Consider the following 22,255-nt stretch of genomic DNA (forward strand, 5'->3'; position numbering starts at 1 on the left):
CCTGATAGAGAATATTTCATGAAGGTGTTACATTATAATTAAAAAAGAAAAAAAAGGATAATATGATGTTGAGAATATTTTTAACTAATTTACCAGCTGATCAATCTCAGCTCCTCTTTTAGTTTTCTCTGGAATTATAGTTCTAACAAATGGAGAGCTATAGTACTCTTAAAGTGACGACTTGTTTACCTTTTTTCATGAGAACAAATGATAGAAGTACTTCCCTTCTCTCCATGTCATTGTATGTCTACAAGAGCAGCTTTGTATTTTTTAAGAACTAGGAAGAAAGGGGAGCTGACATTTCTAGGTTACACCAGATTGTAGTGGAATTCGCAATGCTCCTTAGAATTTGATGCAATTCTGCACTGTACTTTCACTCACTGTCTCAATGAGGAGTTAAAACTTAGATAAATTGTCTGAGTGTTTAGCTGTTTATCTTTAGATTAAAGCTTACTTTTGGTTCTTGAAGATTTTTCAAACTGCCTGTAATTGATATGCTAAAAATGCATTAAATATAAAAAACTTGGGGCTTGAAAGATGGTTTAGTAAGTAATTGCATTTGCCATAAAACCTGATAATCAAAGTTGGATCTTTGGAATCTATATGTTTTAAGAAAAGAACTTACTCCTGCAAGTTTTCCTTGACCTCCATACACAGGTTGTGGCATAATCCCTATACAGCAAACAAACAAATATGCAAATAAATATGATGTTAATAATAGGAAGCCATGGCTGTAATGGTGTCTCCGTTGGTAAAATTCTTACTGCTGAAGCATGAGGACCTGAATTTAGACTCCCAGCACTCCCTTGGCAAAGCCAGAACAGTGACATCCAACTAGCACCCTAATCCTACTGGGGCAGACAATGGTATATTCTAGAAGCTTGCTGGCCAGACGAACAACCTAGCTGATCTGGTGAATTCCATGCTTAGTAAGAGATCTTTTCTCAACAATTAAGGACAATGACAAAGACACCTGATGTTGAGTCACTTCTTGTCTACACACAAATACACACATACACGTATACATACACACATATGTACACACATACAGCAGTCAAACAATAATGTAAAAAGAAATACACAATTATGAATGTCTACATTAAACTAAGCAACTGTAAGGGGCTGTAGTATTATAAACTACATTTAACACAGACCTTACGTTTATGCTTCAAAGGACCAAGTGACAAAGACTAAGCTCTTATTTGTGAGTTACACTGTGCTTATATCTTGGCATATGACTGATGTTCAAAACTGGCCCGTACAGCCTGGCCAAGCAGAAATGCAAGTTTAATTTAATACATCTGGAAAAAACCTCACAGGCAAACAGTGTATAATCTGGTGAGCTCTTTTGTAGAAAAGTGAGAAATAAATCCCCCAAACATAACAAGACTCATACCTTCGCGTTTTCTTTGTTTCTCTTCTGTGTGAGGAAACAGGCATGTAGCTAGTATGCTGACTCTCTTAGGAGGAGCTGGCAGTGGCCTCAATGCCACCTAATGGCATCAGTAGGGCCCTGCCATCCTCCCAAATAGCTTTCTCAGTTACTAAAATAGCATTAACCTTAATAACTTTCTACAAAAACTGAATTACATACTGACAATAAAATTCCTTAGTGGTAACATGTTTTTGTCAGTCTATTAAATCCTTGTGAAATTGCCTATCATATGATTTCAAGTGGGGGCCATCAAATTTCAATAGGGAAAGAAATCCAGCTAGAAAACAGAGATAGCATCCTTCTTGGGTTATCAGATTAAATACACTGAGCATTAAGGAGGAGGGCACACCTACTTGGGAAGCTTGACAGGGTAGGGATGGACTTCACAAAGTCTCAGTGGGCCGGCCTATTTCAGAAAAACTTGTGATGACTAGTAAAACTAACGTGTGTGTGTGTTTGTGTTTGTGTTTGTGTGTGTGTGTGTGTGTGTGTGTGTGTGTGTGTGTGTGCCCCTCCATCCTTCCTAATTCTTTAGAATTAGGAAAAGAAGCTTGGTTCAGACTATGTACTCTTAGGACATTGGTTTAAAGTGATAATCAGTTTAGTAAACAGGTAGCAGATTGAAGAGAGAAGACAGAGGAATCAGGAGAAATATAAATGATCCTCTTAGTATACTTGATAGCTAATTATTGATACATTAGCTTTAATAACTTCCTTGAAGAAAGAGACGACAGTAAGTTGAAGGGCTTTGGATATGACTCTGCTGGGGGTCAAATCCAGAGCTTTTTGTGTGGCATGCAAGCACTCTACCAGCTAAACTACACCCCTCCTTAGAGTAAGAGTATGAATAAGTCACTAAGTATATTTTGGTACTTCTTCTCTACTATGTGAGTAGCAGATTTTGGATGACTGAAAAAAAAAAACCTATCAAGGTTATTTCAAATTCAATGTGATTTTTTTTTTTTTTCGAGACAGGGTTTCTCTGTGGTTTTGGAGCCTGTCCTGGAACTAGCTCTTGTAGACCAGGCTGGTCTTGAACTCACAGAGATCCGCCTGCCTCTGCCTCCCAAGTGCTGGGATTAAAGGCGTGCACCACCACCGCCCGGCTCAATGTGATTTTTAAAACATTATGAAGGAAAATTGATCCCAAGCGTCTAGAGAAATAGATACGGAAGCATTGCACTGCGGAAATAGAATTGTCTTCTAAACAAAGTAAAATAAGCTAGTGGGATTCTGTCACCATTTCACTTTCTAGTGCTTGTCTAAAATTCCCTGGCAAAAGCAACATGTGGGAGAAAGGGTTTATTTGGCCCACACTTACAGGTTATTACTTCCCCTGTGGGGAAGCCAGGGCAGCAGGAAACTTGAAGCTACTGTCTACAATATATACACAACCAGTAATAAAATAATGTTTGCATGTTAGTGCTCAGCCTACTTTCTCCATTCTTCTGCAGTTCAGAATCACCTCCATAAGGAATGGTGCCTTATGGAGCTGAGGGGGTCAGCCTTCCCTCCTCAGCTAATGCAATCACAGCAGCCACTCAGAGACATGCCCTAGGTAAGTCTAGAATCTAGACTATCTAGCAGATAAAACCTACCATTGTGGGTTTCCCATCATGATCTCTGCATCTACTGCCATCAGTTACAGGATGAAGGCTTTGTTGCCTCCCCACAAGAGGCCTTACCCTTTCTGGGGAGTGGATGGGGGTGAGTTGGAGAGATGTTGGGAAAGAGGAAGGAGGGGCCAGAGGGGAAACTGTGGTTGGTATGTAAAATGAATAAAAAATAAAGTAATTTTAAAAAACCAACCCTTATGGTAATTGAGTTGGTAGCTTAATATTCACTTCCCAGCAGCTTTCGCCACGCCTTGCTTTGTTTTATTATGCTTTAAAAATCTTGAGAATAATACAGTATGTTAGTTATTATATTTCTCAGGTTTAAACTAAATTCCTTAATGTTCATCAAATGATGATAGAAGATGCCTGACCATAGGAAGAAGACTGGTCCAGTTGCAGAAGTGAGAAATTTCTGAAGATTCCAAGAAAGATTGGGAGCCGGGTGACTGTATATCAAGGTTAATCTTCCAGTCATGCTGTTCTTCCCCCAACTACTGAATACAATCTCTGGGCACCTCTACTAGGGGACAACCTGGATCCAGCCTCATAATTCAGTGTACTGTATGATGTCCTCTTAGATACTCCTGCTTTAGACCCAGGCCAGCACAATGGCTTATCTAGTTAGGAAGGCAAATTTAGATTCTGAATCTTTAGAAAATAACCATTAGACAGATATTTATTTATCTAATATAGTTAGGGACAGTCATGATGAAAGTATTAAAAAAACTAAAAAATATTATAATTTATAAAAAGAAAACACACACTGCAGATAAACTGAAAATTTAACACCATTTACTTAATACCAAATTCCATTATGAAACAGAAACTTCTGGAACTACTATCGGATGACTTAAGCATTTCTTAAAGGCTATCCCATTGAACTCTACTGTTTAGCAAGATTCTCATAGTGCTCCACCAAAATTTAAGGTTGAATTAAGTATAGCAAATACAATATGTTACTCTTCCTTGGCTGAAAAGTCTCCAGCAAAACTTGTTAAGTTTATATAAATCATAATATCTCAAGCTCTTATTTTAAATAAATATACCTTACACAGAAGTCCATTTGGAAATTTTATTTCATTCTTTGGAAAAAATGGTATGCCATAAAACTTTTGGCAGATTTAGGATCCTTAAATCTCTGAGGGTATATCTCTTATGAATATCAAGGAGGTACTATGGAGAAAATGTCCAGAAATAAAACAGTCTGGGAAATAACCCTAAAAAGTTCACACACATCTTGGATAACAATAAACTATATGTTTAATCCACAAGGATTTACAGAATTAAAAGCACTCCTAGAGACAATATTCTTTTGAGCTTGAACTTGTTAATTCTGTTTTACTCAGAATCTCTCTCTCTCTGTGTCTTCCTCTGTGTGTATGTGTGTGTGTGTGTGCATGCCTGTGTGCATATGTGTGCACATGTCCGTGTAGATTCAAGGGTGGTGTCTTCCTACCTAACTTGTGTTTGCACAGGGTCTTTCACTTGATGTGGAGCTTGCCCAGTAGGCTAGGCTAAGTGACCAATGCACTCTGGGAATCTGCATTTCTCCTCCTTCGTAGCACTGGGAATAAAAACACAGATCACCATACCCAGAGTTTCACATGGGTGCTAAACTCAGGTTTTCACAATTGCATGGCAAATTGCTAGGGACTGAACCATCATCTTAGTTCCACCCACTTTTATAAAGTAGGAAACTAAGTGCTAAGACACCAGCTGGGTTTTTTTTTTTAATTTTTGTTTGTGAGACAAGGTCTTACTCTCTAGTCCGGTTGACCTGGAATTTATAGGAATCCTCTTGCCTTGTTACCTCACTTTCTGAGATTATAAATATGAGCCACCACTTTCAGTTAGGATATCAATTTTATCAACATTTGATTTTCTTCTCTCTCTACCTAGGATTTGTTTTGAATATTTTTTCTTTCCACTTTTTGTCAATTTTGTTTGCTTTGGAAAGTCTTTGCGTTCCCTCCATTTAGAGACAGTTTGGCCCATTTCTTAGAGCAACTCTAGGACAGAATTCACAGGCCTGTGTGTATGTGATGAGGATGACATTAACAGTTGCCCTTTGAGTTATGTGGTAGATTGATTGGATAAGGAGTAACTCTGGACATCCAGGGAGGCAACTAAGCATCCTGAGTGACACAATTCTGACTGGGGCACATATATCCTATCTTATATTTCCCTGAAGCTTAGTTCACAGAGCTGAATCCCTCAAGAAGCACTCTGATACCCCCATGGCCACTTCTAGATTCTGATTTAGGAAAGATACTAGCCTCACTCAAAGCAAATGCAGACTAAATTGGCTTTGAAGCTGCAACATGGTGGTACCTGGAAATTTTTCAATTATAAAATAAAATTCAAAAATTAATAAGCTTTAAAATACCACATTTCATTTTAATGCCAATTAGAAAAATATGAAGCAGAGATCTCAAATTTATAAAATTCATAAAGCAGACAGTGTTAACAAAGAAAGGAAGGATGGGTGGATGTATGGAAGGAAAGAAGGGAAAGAGGGAGGATAAAGGATAAAACCAGAAACCAATTAAAACAATGAAACCCAGGCTTACATTAACATTAATAAATCTTTGCATATTCAATAATAGCAAGCATGCTCACTTTAGACACAAATATTGATGCTGAGGTACAAAGAGCTATAATTTAGATAAAACCATAATCTCTTCTAGTCCCTTGACTCCAGGTCTGAATCTTTGCTGTTACTTTATGGCTGGGAAGAACCATCTAGAACTTCTATTTTTATCTCCTGGTTGATAAGACTGCTACTCCATCCCTTTGCATGTGGATCACTGCAGTTGCGGAACACTGGAAGGACAGTGCACACTCAGTACCACACTAAGACCCCTCTTGCTCCTTTTATCGCATGTCTTTGTGCCAGTTCACAATGGAGTCCATGAGCTAATGTGGAGCTGATTCTGGGTTCCTCTTCTACTCATTGTAAAAGGGTGCAACACCCCATGGAAGAAAGGATACAGGGAAGAAGCATTACACTCCATGGAAGAAAGGAGACAGGGAAGAAGGATTAGGAAGATGTAGAATTTGGCTTCTCCGATTATCTGTTGGAGCAGGTGTGTTGGTGGGGGTCTGACTCAATCAACTCCAGGTATATGTGATCTCAGACCTGCTTAATATGCAAGTCACCAGCTTCCATCAATAACATTCCAGTCTCTTCACTCCCAGAACAATGCTCAGCTTTTGTATTTTAACTTGTATCCAAGACTCACGTTTAGAGAAATACAAGGTTCGTGAAGCATGGGGATTGTGTTCTGTGCATTTGTGGAGATGCTAAACATTTGTTTTCAATCTGTCTCATAGCAAAGAATACATTGAAATTCATTTTGATCACATTGTAAAGTTATATTTCTCTTTTTCATAATCGTATATTTTGTTCCTTGGAAAGTTCATTTTTTAAACTTTTATTGATTCTTAGTAGATTTCACACCATGGATTCTGATCCCACTCATCTCCCTATCTCCTCATATCCACCCTCTGCCCTTGCAACCCCCTCCCCAAACAAAACCAAATTTAAAAGAAAAACCAAAATAATTTTATTAGCCTATTTTTTCATGTATCCTCATTATATTCAGGGTATCAGAGACAAATGTAGCCTTCAGTTGCTTCCCAATTTGGGAATCTCATCTTCTTGCCTTCCTTTCATTTAATGCAACATTCATACCAACCTGTTTAAATAGAGAAAAAATTCCACAGAACCAACTGTTTTTACATGCATTTGATACATAATCTTTTTGACAATTACTGAAACAAAAATCTTGTGTTGGGCTTTGTCTTTAATTAGCATATGTAGTGAAATGGGGTGATGATTGATTTGACTGTCAGTATGATTGGTTAAAGAAATGCCTAGAGAATGAATGAAGCATGATTTTGGTATGTCCTTGAGGGAGGGTCAAAAAGAGATTAACTGATGAGATTAAGGATGACCCATCCATGTGGGTAGAACTGTTTCATGGTTTGGGTTCTGGGACTGAATGAAGGTAGGAAGAAAAAATCAAGCCAAGTATTGGCATTTTACTTTTTCTGCTTCCTTGCTTACTGATGTGTGAGTTCACTGAACTGTGAGTCAATATAATTCTTTCTCACTGAAGTCCTTTCTTTTTGGTAATGAGAAAAAGAGCTAATGAAGTTATCAAAGGATCAGTTTCTGAGTTTTTGGAAATACCATGTGATTTTCTGTCAATGTGTGATATCTTGGATGCTTCTAGTTAGAGATCATCAAAAATTAAGGTATCTGTCATTTTAAATATACAGTGAACACGATCCACTTAGTCTTCCCCATTTCTTTGATAAAAGTAATTTTAAAAATTTTAACCCAACATGTGACTCAAGAGGGAGTAATGCACTGTGCAACTTTATTTTTTAAGTCAGTCCTCATTTGAATGAGGGAAGAGATTAATTAAAGAGCCTAAATTTCAAGCTCATGGGTTTTGCCTTTCTCAGTTTGAAGAGATCTAAACAGAATGAATAAACTCAATGATTCAACAGAGCGATTAATTCATCATTATCAAGACTCTGTAGACATAATATCACTTTGAATACAGGTAGTAACAAAGAGAGAAAAATAAACTAAATTATTGCAGGAGGTGAAATCATATTGAATATTTTAAGATCAGAAAAAAAAATATTCATGTTGATATAATTTAATCCAAAATGGACAGTGTCAAAACACAGACATTAAAACTAATGTATCAACTTACTTTCAAATTTACTCATGCCATTTTAATATAAAAAACACATATAATAAATAACCTGATGTCGCTCCAACTCTAAATAGAATATGGAGTACAATCATCACATACACACACGTGCATATATATTCATGTGTGCACAAACATACACACTCAGAGTTAATTTTGCAGCATAAATGAACTTTTGCTGCAAGTTTGTTGGCATTTTAGTCATAAGAGCATTTGACATATGCTTGTCCTTCATATGCAAGGCTCTATCATTCGTGGATCCTACTAACTATGCACTTAAAATGTTTGTAAAATTTACATTCCTGCTAAATTTATGCAGAAAACTTCATTTTCATCCCCCAAATAGTTCATTATAACAACTACATACATAGCTCTTACACTGTACTTGTTATTATAGGTAATCTACACGAGCTTCAAAGTAGACTGGAGGGTTTGCAGAGGTTCTGTGAAAATTCTGTTTCACTTTATTCAGAGAACCTGAGTATCTAACAGAGTTCTGATATTAATCCTGTGTAAATATTAAGAGATGGGTGTATGACAATTTTTACACATTGCTACTATAGATTTAGAAGCCAACAGCCTGTAGCAGCCAGATGTACAGACTGCCATGTATAAATTCAGTCTAATGTAAATATTGGTGGACTGACGCCTGCATGTTTCACTGAACTGAGCTTTGGGTCTCAGGCCCATATAATTTTCTCTTCAGCCCACCCGCAGGTATCTTTGTCCTAGTTCTCAGCTGGGGGGGGGTCCCATGGTTCCATAAAAGGACCCAGGAAAGAACCTAAAGAAACCAACTCCCTCTACTTGTTCAGGGGCATGAAGAACCTTCATATTTTCATTTCTGGGGATGGGGTTTGACAATCCTGGGTTTATTAGACATAAAATGTCACTACAGAAAAAGCCAATCACAGAAAACCTACCTGTGAGTGTTTATGTAAAACAGTTTCATAAGTAAAGTTTGAACAGATGGAGAGAGCCATTTCAGTTAATCTGTATGTAATGGAGTTCATGTATTCTTCTGAGAATGAACCTCCCTTTGTTATCTGGTGGGTACACAGTCTGTATTTTAGGATGGGCTCAATGACTTTACCTCTCTTCTTCAGGGTGGCACACCAAGAGTCAGTCACAACACACTGAGTTCAAATGTCCTGTTTGACCACTCTGCATCTGGATTTGTCTCTTTAATCTACTCCTCATTTGTTTGCTAACTACATCTAAAACAGGACACATACATTTACCTACATATGTTTACTGAGGGCTTCATTTTTATTTTAGCCTTATATTGCCTGCATAAAATGAGAACAAACTTAATCTAGGAAACATAATCATTAAGCTTATTGTTTATGCATCAAAGATGAAAATATACTGTATGCAAGCACCAGAGACACAAGGTAATGTGAGGGTGGGGTGGGGTGATTCATTTTAAATTTAAATGCACATTAAACAAAATATCTATTTAAATCTGATAGACACATGGTGGTTGACTTTAGTTGCCAGTTTCTTCTGAATGGATGACATGCTTTCTTTCAATTGAAAATTATTAGCTGAATTGAATATAGCAGCATTGGATTCATCTCTACTTGTCTTTTGTATGGTGTGTGTGTATGTGTGTGTGTGAGTGTGATATGTATATTTTATAGCATATTTATTTCCTTTTTTATTTACTACCTGAGTTAAAGATTTTAAACATTTAACTCCGATCTTTATTGCTTGTATTACTTCAGTGAACAGTGATTAATAATTATTTTGTAACTCAATAATCATTTTATAATGAATGATACCTGAAAAGGAAGATGCTTGTGTATATTAATTTAGTTCAGCAATCTATAAGATTTCCTTTAATCTATATGTCACAAAATTGTATGACTGATGCTATCTAGGTAGAGAAAGCAGAGGGAAAGTATACATAAATTGTTCATAATTGAATGTATACACAGGCATAAGCACAAACACAAGCACATATATCTACTCCACATATTACTGGTAAGGCAATGTGAACTTAGTTAATATTCTTCAGAATCTTCTTGGAAAGAGAAGTATAAAACTCTCCCCCAAAGTCCCTTTTATTATGACTCTATGTGACAGCTGTTAGTAACATATTGCTTTCAAGACAGTTGTTTGAAAATCAACATGGAGAAGTCATCATACAAATCTCTTAAGTGACAATTAATTCTATTGCCCAGAGATTACCCTTTCCTGAGTCTTGTGTTTTCTTGAAAAATATCCTTTCATGAGTCTGTGCATTACTGGTAGTATCCTGCATATATGTGTTCAGTCACACACTGTTGTAAGGAGCCTTCTTGTTGGTTCCCAGCTGCCTGGCCCCGAAATAATCACATAGGAACTGTATTAATTAAGTCACTGCTTGGCCTATTAGCTCTAACTTCTTAATTGCTAAGTCTCACATCTTAATTTAACCCATCTCCATTAATCTGTGCATCACCATGAGGTCGTGGTCTATCAGCAAAGTTTCCACCATCTGTCTCCAGGAGTGGCTCCATGGTTTCTCTCTAACTCCACCTTCTTCCTCACAGCATTAACTTTAGTTTTCCCTACCTACCTCTATTCCCTGCAAAGGCCAAAGACAATTTCTTTATTAATCAATGATAATCACAGCATACAGAGGAAAATCCCACATCACCTCCCCTTTCTGTTAAATAAAAGTTTTTAACTTTAACATAGTAAAATTACATATAACAAAACAGATATCAAGCAAGAATTACAGTTACAATATTTTTATATACCTTATCTTTTATCATAACTAAGGAAAACTATAACTATAAATTCTTCAATTCCATCAAAGACTCCAGAGGATATAATATTATTTAAGTAAATAGGAAGTACATTGTAAGAAACTTTCAAAACTTTAGAATTGACAGAGACTTCTCACTGCCTGGACATTCACCCAAAGTTCTTCTGGACTGTTGGGGCATCCATCTTCAGCCCAAAGGCCTATAGTATCGGACAGACATTCCTATGAAGCATGAAATTTCAAAGACAGTTCCACTTATATTGGCCGTTTTCAGTCACTTTTTTTCTCCAGAATGTCTGGCAGACTCTCTCATGAAACAGGCACCCTGAAGGACCGTATCACTTTTAGGCAAGTTTATCAGCCATTTCTTTGTGGGTCTGCATGTCCAGTATATCAAGCAGTCCAGGCATGAGCAGTTTCTTGCCTAAATGGCTAAAGAAATCCATAGGGAGCCTCTTCAATGCCCATCTTCCTCTTGAAGTAATTGGTGCTGCCAGAAGATTATGTGTCTCACTGTCATAAAAAGTCCCAAGTTCTTAAATATTTTAAATGCCATATTCTGTAGTCTTTGAAAGGTTTGAAGAATGCTTATTCATCTGAAATGCATCTATGTACATCTAGCAAACCTAACTCATGTGACTAGAAGCTTGACTATTATAGATGATTATCTATTAACCTATATTTCCCAATTATACATTACATTTTGAAATGAGCTGCACAAATACAATGCCTTAGGAGCAGAAATATATATATATATATATATATATATATATATATATATTTTTTTTTTAACAAAATTGACCCTAAATTTGTATTAATAAACCAAGATCCACAACCAATGCAAATCTCTATAGAATATTCCCCTTTAAATGCAAAGAAGCATTTATGAACCATATTTGGGAATATTGGTATACTTCTTCTCCAAACTTCTTTCTGCTGTTTATTGGGCAAAGTAATTTTTGGGGGGTGTTCAAGACAACCTTTCCCAGGGGTCTTGGTCCATCAAACCACATTAGCCTGGAATGAATACACAGGTTCTCATCCTCTGTGGAAACAAAAGAGGAACCTCTTTTCCAAAGCAACATATCTTTAGATCCAAATTTTGAAGTCAAGAAACCTTTAAAACATATATGTTGGCTTAGCTTAGCAGCCCATACAATAAAATGTCTCTCTATACTTAGCTCCTTCACATTCAAAAAACTCAAAGAAAACACAATAATATACATAATCCAAACTCTGTATATTTTACAGTCTTTACATCTCTTATTACTTTTTTACTCCTTTTAATCTGACAGTCTATACTCTGTTTCTTTAAAGACTTTGTTTTATTTTTAAAAACCATTTGCTTCTTTTTACAACTCTCTATACTCTTTTTCTTCTCTCTCCCAAGCCTACATACATTTATGCAAAACTGTGACCCATTTAAAGGCCTTTTATGACTGAATCTGTCCTAATGTTTATATGTAATTCTTTACTGTTCAGGAGTGCTTCTTAAAATGCTAAGAACTTCTTATAAACTTAAACAAATATGGCACTGCCTGCTTGTCCTGCCCAGTCTAGCATGTGGAGCTGCTCCCTGCCTCCAAGAGCCATGTACACTGCCTCATCTCTCAACATAGCCAGTTCATGTTGACACAAAGCAAGCCATAATTCATTGCTCACAAACCCGATTCAAATGATCCATAGCTGGACCTCCAGAAAGAGTCAGAGTTCATACTGGCAGCATGGCCCAGAAAGCCAGTATTTCAAAACAACAGCTTTTTTTCTGTTACTGCTGAATCAGGAAAACCTATCTTAAAGGAGCCATGGCTATGCTTTCTTCTGGCAAACTGAGTCCACCCAAGAAAATGCCCCTACCAAACAATGCTTGACTCTGTTCTTTTGTGTCTAAAATTCCTTTCTAAGCTTTCTCAGGTTTCACATGGATTTAGTCCACCACATTGGCACACAAACACAACAGAGTCTTCTTTTGTGTAGTTGCCTGTGTGTGGGTGTGGAGACCAGATGTTAATGTTTTCTTTATCGCTCTCCACCATGTGTGTGCATGCTCATGTGAGTGTGTGTGTGTGTGGGGGGGTGGATATGTGTGTATCTGTGTGTGTCTGTGTGTTATGTGTTTGTAAAGGTCTGTCACTGAACCTGAAGCTCATTGACTTACTGTACTGGCTGGTCAGTGATCTGCAAGGAGCTTGCTCTCACCTGTTCAGCATGTACATAGATATCCACATCAGCTTTTTTGTGGGTCTAGGGGATCTGAACATATGCCCTCGTGTTTATGTGGCAAACACAATTCACTTCATTTTCTTATCTAGTTTTCTGAGGAGTTACTTCCAGTTTCTTGATCTCACTTACCTTATCCATAAAACAAAAATGTTGCTTAGCTATCCATGTTTTAAATTTCTTTTTACATCAAAGGGGAGAAAAATCATGAGACTAACTTTGTTTGTCGGAGAAAAAAAGTCAGCACAGGAAAACACAACTTTACCCTCTTTTTGGAATGTTGTCAATTCCCATCACTGTTAACTAGAACTGGGAGAACTTCAGAGAAGTCAGGGAGATGAGGAAACAAGACAGAACAAGATACATTTCACAATCTATGCATCACACTATTGTGTAGCCATGGATATGACAGAAGAATAAAAAAAATGTTCTGGACATTAAATGGATCTGCTATTAATTCAGTTCTACAAAGATTTCACATCCCTGAAGATATTGTAGTTTATCTATGAGCAATTTTAAAGTGATGAAAACAGTACTTATGAATTTTCAGAGGTAGAGGTATTGTTTCTGGAAAGGAGTCTGATATCATAATCTAGCTTTACTGTCTAGGAAATGTATCCAAAGTGACAGAAATGTAATATTCTGGTTGCTAGGGATGAAGTACTACATGAGTTGTGGTTCTCTAGACCTAGAAGAACAAAACTGATAAAAGTGATTGATTAGAGTGGCTCACAGGCTGCAGGCCAGTTAGTTTAACAATGGATGTCTACCAATAGAAAGCCCACAAATCCAGTATTTAGTGCATGAGGCTCAATGCCACAGCTCGTTTTCAGCTGATGCTGGAACCCGGAAGAAGTATGCTCTAATGCTGGTGAGGGAATGCTTTCCAGTGAGAGCAAGTTCAGCAGGCAAACTGCAAGAACTTCCTCCTTCCACATCTTTCATATAGGCTGCTAACATAAGGTGTGGCACAGATTTAAGGTGGATCTTCCCACCCCAAACATCCACATTAAATGTGGGACATCCCATTTTCAAGTTATTTAATTAAGAAAACGATCCTGTACAATAAAAGAACTTCTGGAGGCATCACAACACCTGATTTCAAACTGTGCTACAGAGCTACAGAACTGAAAACAGCCTGGTATTGACATAAAAGCAGACAGGAGGATGAATGGAACTGAATCAAAAACCCAGATATTAATCCATACACCTTTGAAGACGTGATTTATGACAAAGAAGCAAAAAATATCAAATGGACAAAAGAAAGCATATTTAACAAATGGTGCTGGCATAACTGAATATCAACATGTAGGAGGATGAAAATAGCCCCATATCTATCACCATGCACAAAACACAAGTCCAAATGGATCAAAGACCTCAAAATAAAGCCAGCCACACTGAACCTTATAGAAGAGAAAGTGGGAAGTACACTTGAATTCATTGGCACAGGAGACCACTTCCTTAATATAACCCCATCAGCACAAACACTGAGAAAAACAATTAATAAATGGGACCTCCTGAAACTGAAAAGCTTCTTTAAAGCAAAGGACATGGGCAACAAGACAGAATGGCAGCCTACAGAATGGAAAAAGATCTTCACTAACCCCACATCAGACAGAAGTCTGATCTCCAAAATATACAAAGAACTCAAGAAATTGGTCATCAAAAGAACAAATAATCCAATAAAAAATGGAGTACAGACCTAAACAGAGAACTCTCAACAGAGGTATCTAAAATGGCTGAAAGACACTTAAGGAAATGTTCAACATTCTTAGTCATCAGAGAAATGCAAAACAAAACAACTCTGAGATTCCATCTCACGCCTATAAGAGTGGCCAAGATCAAAAACACTGATGACAACTTATGCTGGAGAGGTTGTAGGGTAAAGGAAACACTCCTGCATTGCTGGTGGGAATGCAAGCAGGTACAGTCCCTTTGGATTTCAGTATGGTGATTTCTCAGAAAATTAGGAAACAACCTTCCCCAAGACCCAGTAATACCACTTTTGGGTATATATCCAAAGGATGCTCAATCGTGCCATAAAGACATGTGATCAATTATGTTCATAGAAGCATTGTTTGTCATATTCAGAACCTGGAAACAACCTGAATGCCCTTCTACCAAAGAATGAATAAGGAAAACATGGTACATTTACACAGTAGAGTACTATACAGCAGAAAAAAATAACTACATCTTGAATTTTGCAGGCAAGTGAATGGAAAACATCATTTTGAGTGTGGTAACCAAGACATAGAAAGACAATTATCACATGTACTCACTCATAAGTGGTTTTTAAACATATAGCAAAAAAAAAGCCTACAAATCAGAATCCCAGAGAACTTAGGCAACAAAGAGGACCCTAAGAGAGACATATATAGATCTAATCTACCTGGGAAGTAGAAAAAGACAAGATGTCCTGCGTAAACTGGGAGCATGGGAACCTTGTGGGAGGGTTGAAGGGGAGGGGAGAAACAGAAGGGGAGCAGAGAAAAATGTAGAGCTCAATAAAAATATTATATATTAAAAGGAAGATCACAAACAGGTCTATAAAAAAGTTAAACAAATAAAAAAATTAAAAAAAGAAAACCCATTTACAGTTGTACCTAATTACTTGGGATTCAGTTAATTCTAGATAAAGTCAAGTTGACAACCAAGAATACCAGTAAAAAGTAACTTAGTCTCAGAATATTTAGGAGATCTAACATGTCATGCTCAGTTTTTGACAGCATTTAGAAACAGGGTGTTTGAAGAGTAAATTACTCAGCACACACATGCAATTATATTTCAAAGCCTACTACACGTCAGAGGCAACTGTTACCTGGCTGAGAGTAATCTCTAGATCTTAGAGTAGACAACATAATTTAGGATTAAAACTATGTACACATATATCTTGCACCAAGAATAATTTGCTTTACGTTATGATTTCTATGATTATAATTACGTTTATGCTAAGATCTTGACATGTTATTTTTTTTTTTAATTTCGAAATCTGTTATCTGGTCTTTTGTGTAGAATGATGCAATGTGACTACCAGTTGAAAGCCTCTTTGACTTTGAAACAGCATAATATATCTTCGGCCAGTTCATAGTCATCCTCACATGTTAAGTATATGAAATCCTGCGGAACACCGGGCCGGGCGGCGGAAGGCGGCCAGAACACCGGGCCGGGCGGCGGAAGGCGGCCGGAGGACGCCCAGCACAGCCGGCGGGGACCAACTGGGACAGGCTGGAACCAGAGGGGACCAGAGCAGCAGCAGAGGACACAGGCTGCTGGTGGCGGGAACCATCCCAGCAGCAGAAGCAGGCTGCAGGGACCGCGCGAAACACCGAGAACAGATCGTCCCACTACAATTAAACCAAAGAGGTAGGCATTCGGTTGGGGAGGTCCCTGGCAGAGGAGGAGCCCGGTCCTATTCTTGAAGACCCTTCTGAGGGGTGAGAGGGATCTTGCCCCCCCCCCCCCCCCCCCAGCAGGAACCAGGAAACAGAGCAAGGGCATTTTGTAAGAGGAGCCCCTGGCCAGCAGGGAAACCTGAACCAGTTTTAACAGACCCCTTAGATAGCATCGATAGGAGGAGATGGGCAGGCGTCAAGGAAAGAATTCACCCAATAATCTGAAAATCAGCATGAAAACACCAGAACCCAATGATCTTACAACAGAAGGTCTCCAACACCCTAACACAGAAGAAGTGGAAAAAATTGACTTTTTGAAAGCAGTAGAGTCCCTTAAACAACATGTGAAAAATGCCCTTATAGAAATGGATGAGAAGTATAACCAAAAATTTGAAGAAATGAGTAAATACGTACATAATACCCTGGGAAACCAAGAAAGAACGATCAAACAGGTAATGGAAACAGTTCAAGAATTGAAAACTGAAATGGAAGCAAGGAAGAAAACACAAACTGAGGACCAGCTGGATATGGAAAATCTAGGTCAACGAGCACAGCCTACAGAAACAAGCATAATCAATAGAATACAAGAAATAGAAGAAAGAATCTCAGATTCTGAGGACACCATAGAGAAAATAAATGCTCTGATCAAAGAAAACTGCAAAGCCAACAAATTCTCATCACAAAACATTCAGGAATTATGGGACACAATAAAAAGACCAAATATAAGAATAATAGGAATAGAAGAAGGAGAAGAGTCACAGCTCAAAGGCCCAGAAAATATTTTGAACAAAATTATGGAAGAAAACTTTCCCAACTTAAAGAAAGATATTCCTTTTAATATTCAAGAAGCATACAGAACACCAAACAGACTGGATCAAAGGAAAGCATCCCCTCGCCATATAATAATCAAAACACAAAATATACAGGTTAAAGAAAGAATACTAAGAGCTACAAAGGAAAAAGGCCAAGTAACTTATAAAGGTAAACCGATCAGACTTACACCTGATTTCTCTATGGAAACAATGAAAGCCAGAAGGTCCTGGATAGAAGTACTGCAGAAGCTAAGAGACCATGGATGCAAGCCCAGACTACTATACCCAGCCAAGCTTTCGTTCACTATAAATGGAGAAACCAAGACATTCCAGGATAAGAACAAATTTAAGCAATACGTAGCCACGAATCCAGCCCTACAGAAAGTAATAGAAGGAAAACCGCAGCCCAAGGAATCCAACATTGCCAACACTGCCTACAATAACTCAGGCATCTAGCGACCCTTCACTAGCACAACTCAAAGAAGGGAGACACACAAATTCTACTTCCAAAAACAACAAGAATATCTGGCATGAACAACTACTGGTCATTAATATCACTTAATATTAATGGTCTCAACTCACCTATAAAAAGGCACAGGCTAAGAGATTGGATACGAAAACAGGATCCAACATTCTGCTGTTTGCAAGAAACACATCTCAACCACAAAGACAGGCATCTACTCAGAGTAAAGGGTTGGGAAAAGGTCTTTCAAGCAAATGGTCCTAAGAAAAAAGCAGGTGTGGCCATATTAATTTCTAACAAAACTGACTTCAAACTAAAATCAATCAGAAGAGATCGAGATGGACACTTTATACTCATAACAGGAACAATTTGTCAAGATGATGTCTCAATCCTGAATATTTATGCCCCTAATATAAAAGCACCCATGTATGTAAAAGAAATATTACTAAAACTCAAGGCAGATATCAAACCACACACACTAGTAGTAGGAGACTTCAATACACCTCTCTCAGCAATGGACAGGTCAATCAGACAGAAACCTAATAGAGAAGTAAGAGAACTACTGGAGGTAATGAAGCAAATGGACTTAACAGACATCTATAGAACATTCCACCCAAATAGGAAAGAATATACCTTCTTCTCTGCAGCCCATGGAACCTTCTCGAAAATTGACCACATACTCGGAAACAAAGGAAACCTCCACAGATACAAAAAAATATCAGTGTCCACCTGCGTCTTATCAGATCACCACGGATTAAAGTTAGAATTCAACAACAATCCTACCTCCAGAAAGCCGACAAACTCATGGAAACTGAACAGTCAACTACTGAACCACACCTGGGTTAAGGAAGAAATCAAGAAGGAAATTAAAGTCTTCCTGGAATTCAATGAAAATAGAGAAACAACATACTCAAACCTATGGGACACTATGAAAGCAGTGCTAAGAGGAAAGTTCATAGCACTAAGTGCCCACTTAAAGAAAACAGAGAAAGCATACATCGGAGACTTAACAGCACACCTGAAAGCTTTAGAAAAAAAAAGAAGCAGACACGCCCAGGAGGAGCAGAAGACTGGAAATAATCAAACTGAGGGTGGAAATCAACAAAATATAAACGCAGAAAACAGTCCAAAGAATCAATGAAACAAAAAGTTGGTTCTTGGAGAAAATCAACAAGATCAACAAACCCCTATCCAAACTAATTAAACGACAGAGAGAGAACATGCAAATAAATAAGATCAGAAATGAAAAGGGGGACATAACCACAGACACAGAGGAAATTCAGAGACTCATTAGATCTTACTACAAAAGCCTGTATTCCGCAAAACTAGAAAATGCAAAAGAAATGGACATGTTTTTAGATAAGTGCCATATACCAAAGCTAAACCAAAACCAGGTGAACGATCTAAATAGACCTGTTAGTCGCGAAGAACTAGAAACGGTTATCAAAAATCTACCTTCCAAAAAAAGCCCAGGACCAGATGGTTTCAATGCAGAATTCTACCAGAACTTCCAAGAAGAGCTAATACCTATACTCCTTAATGTATTTCACAATATAGAAACAGAAGAGTCATTGCCAAATTCCTTTTATGAAGCTACAGTTACCCTGATACCAAAACCACACAAAGACCCAACCAAGAAAGAAAATTACAGGCCTATCTCACTCATGAATATCGACGCAAAAATTCTCAATAAAATACTGGCAAACCGAATCCAAGAACACATTAGAAAAATTATCCATTATGATCAAGTAGTCTTCATCCCAGAGATGCAGGGCTGGTTCAACATACGCAAATCTATCAATGTAATCCAGCATATAAATCAACTGAAAGAAAAAAATCATATGATCATTTCACTAGATGCTGAAAAAGCATTTGACAAAATTCAACACCCCTTTATGATAAAAGTCTTGGAGAGATTAGGGATACAAGGGTCATACCTAAATATAATAAAAGCTATTTACAGCAAGCCGTCAGCTAACATTAAATTAAATGGAGAAAAACGCAAAGCCATCCCACTAAAATCAGGAACACGACAAGGCTGTCCACTCTCTCCAGACCTCTTCAATATAGTGCTTGAAGTTCTAGCAATAGCAATAAGACAACATAAAGGGATCAAGGGGATTCGTATCGGAAAAGAAGAAGTTAAGCTCTCGTTATTTGCAGATGATATGATAGTATACATAAGCGACCCCAAAAACTCTACCAAAGAACTCCTACAGCTGATAAACACCTTTAGTAATGTGGCAGGATATAAGATCAACTCCAAAAAAATCAGTGGCCTTCCTATACACTAAGGATAAGGAAACAGAGAGGGAAATTAGAGAAGCATCACCTTTCACGATAGCCACAAATATCATAAAATATCTTGGGGTAACTCTGACCAAGGATGTGAAATATCTATTTGACAAGAACTTTAAATCTTTGAAGAAAGAAATTGAAGAGGACACCAGAAAATGGAAAGATCTTCCTTGCTCCTGGATTGGGAGGACCAACATAGTAAAAATGGCAATTCTACCAAAAGCAATCTATAGATTCAATGCAATCCCCATCAAAATCCCATCAAAATTCTTCACAGATCTGGAGAAGACAATAATCAACTTTATATGGAAAAACAAAAAACCCAGGATAGCCAAAACAATCTTATACAACAAAGGAGCGTTACGAGGCATTACCTTCCCTGACTTCAAACTCTACTACAGAGCTACAGTATTGAAAACAGCTTGGTATTGGCATAAAAACAGAGAAGTCGACCAATGGAATCGAATAGAAGACCCTGACATTAACCCACAAACCTATGAACACCTGATTTTTGATAAAGGAGCTAAAAGTATACAATGGAAAAAAGAGAGCATCTTCAACAAATTGTGCTGGCAAAACTGGATGTCAACCTGTAGAAGAATGAAAATAGATCCATATCTATCACCATGCACAAAACTCAAGTCCAAATGGATTAAAGACTTCAATATCAGTCTGAACACACTAAACCTGATAGAAGAGAAAGTGGGAAGTACTCTACAACACATGGGCCCAGGAGACCACTTCTTACATACAACCCCAGCAGCACAGACATTAAGGACCTCATTGAATAAATGGGACCTCCTGAGACTGAGAAGCTTCTGTAAAGCAAAGGACACTGTCGCTAAGACACAAAGGCAACCCACTAACTGGGAGAAGATCTTCACCAACCCCGCAACTGACAAAGGTCTGATCTCCAAAATATATAAAGAACTCAAGAAACTAGACTGTAAAAGGCTAACCAACCCAATTATAAAATGGGGCATTGAGCTGAACAGAGAATTCTCAACAGAAGAACTTCAAATGGCCAAAAGACACTTAAGGTCATGCTCAACTTCCTTAGCGATCAGGGAAATGCAAATCAAGACAACTTTAAGATACCATCTTACACCTGTCAGAATGGCGAAAATCAAAAACACCAATGATAGCCTTTGTTGGAGAGGTTGTGGAGAAAGGGGTACACTCATCCATTGCTGGTGGGAATGCAAACTTGTGCAACCACTTTGGAAAGCAGTGTGGCGGTTTCTCAGGAAATTCGGGATCAACTTACCCCTGGACCCCGCAATACCACTCTTGGGAATATACCCAAGAGAGGCCTTATCATACAACAAAAGTATATGCTCTACTATGTTCATAGCAGCATTGTTTGTGATAGACAGAACCTGGAAACAACCTAGATGCCCTTCAATGGTAGAATGGATGAAGAAAGTATGGAATATATACATATTAGAGTATTACTCAGCAGTAAGAAACAAGGACTTCTTGAATTTTGCATACAAATGGATGGAAATAGAAAACACTATCCTGAGTGAGGTAAGCCAGACACAAAAAGAGGAACATGGGATGTACTCACTCATATTTGGTTTCTAGCCATAAACCAAGGACATTGAGCCTATAATTAGTGATCCTAGAGAAGCTAAATAAGGAAAACCCAAAGAAAAACATATAGGCATCCTCCTGAATATTAACCTTCAGCAAGCGATGAAAGGAGACAGAGACAGAGACCCACATTGGAGCACAGGACTGAATTCTCAAGGTCCAAATCAGGAGCAGAAGGAGAGAGAGCACGAGCAAGGAACTCAGGACCATGAGGGGTGCACCCACACACTGAGACAATGGGGATGTTCTACTGGGAACCTACGAAGACCAGCTGGCCTGGGTCTGGAAAAGCCTGGGATAAAACCGGACTCTCTGAACGTAATGGACAATGAGGACTACTGAGAACTCAAGAACAATGGCACTGGGTTTCTGATCCTACTGCACGTACTGGCTTTGTGGGAGCCTAGGCTGTTTGGATGCTCAACTTACTAGACCTGGATGGAGGTGGGGGGTTCCTTGGACTTCCCACAGGACAGGGAACCCTGATTGCTTTTCAGGCTGAGGGGGGGGGACTTAATTAGGGGAGGGGGAGGGAAATGGGAGGCGGTGGCTGGGAAGAGACAGAAATCTTTAATAAATAAATAAATTTTAAAAAAAAGTATATGAAATCCTTGCAATGATCTTCTTAAGATATGTTGCCTCCAAGATGATGAGCGTGCACAGCACTAAACTTCCTCCTGTAAACTGCAACGTGATGACCTGCCGATGGTCGTGAGACAATAGCGGTGTGCTGTGATGCCTCTTTTCTGTGCTTGGTCTTAGTGTGTCACTTGTTTCTACTAGTTCTTTGAAAAGCTTGGGGTCACATGAAATAATAAAAGAATTAGATGAGATACATTCCCTGTTCAAAGTATGGGACCCTGGAATTGTAGAGGTTACTCAATGTTTAATAGTCTCTATCTTCTTGAAGATGATCTGGGTTTGCTTCCCAGTTCCTA

General features: G+C 38.1%; 1 protein-coding gene across 1 annotated transcript in view; it reads right to left on the reverse strand.

Annotated features, from left to right (window-relative positions):
- The window catches only part of Adarb2 (adenosine deaminase RNA specific B2 (inactive)), a 568,842-nt gene that overhangs the window by 532,808 nt on the left and 13,779 nt on the right, over window positions 1-22,255 (reverse strand). The window lies entirely within an intron of this gene.

This window comes from Microtus oregoni, unplaced genomic scaffold (genome assembly GCF_018167655.1).
Source record: "Microtus oregoni isolate MIOR12 unplaced genomic scaffold, Mior012 000035F_ref0000213, whole genome shotgun sequence".
Taxonomy (NCBI): domain Eukaryota; kingdom Metazoa; phylum Chordata; class Mammalia; order Rodentia; family Cricetidae; genus Microtus; species Microtus oregoni.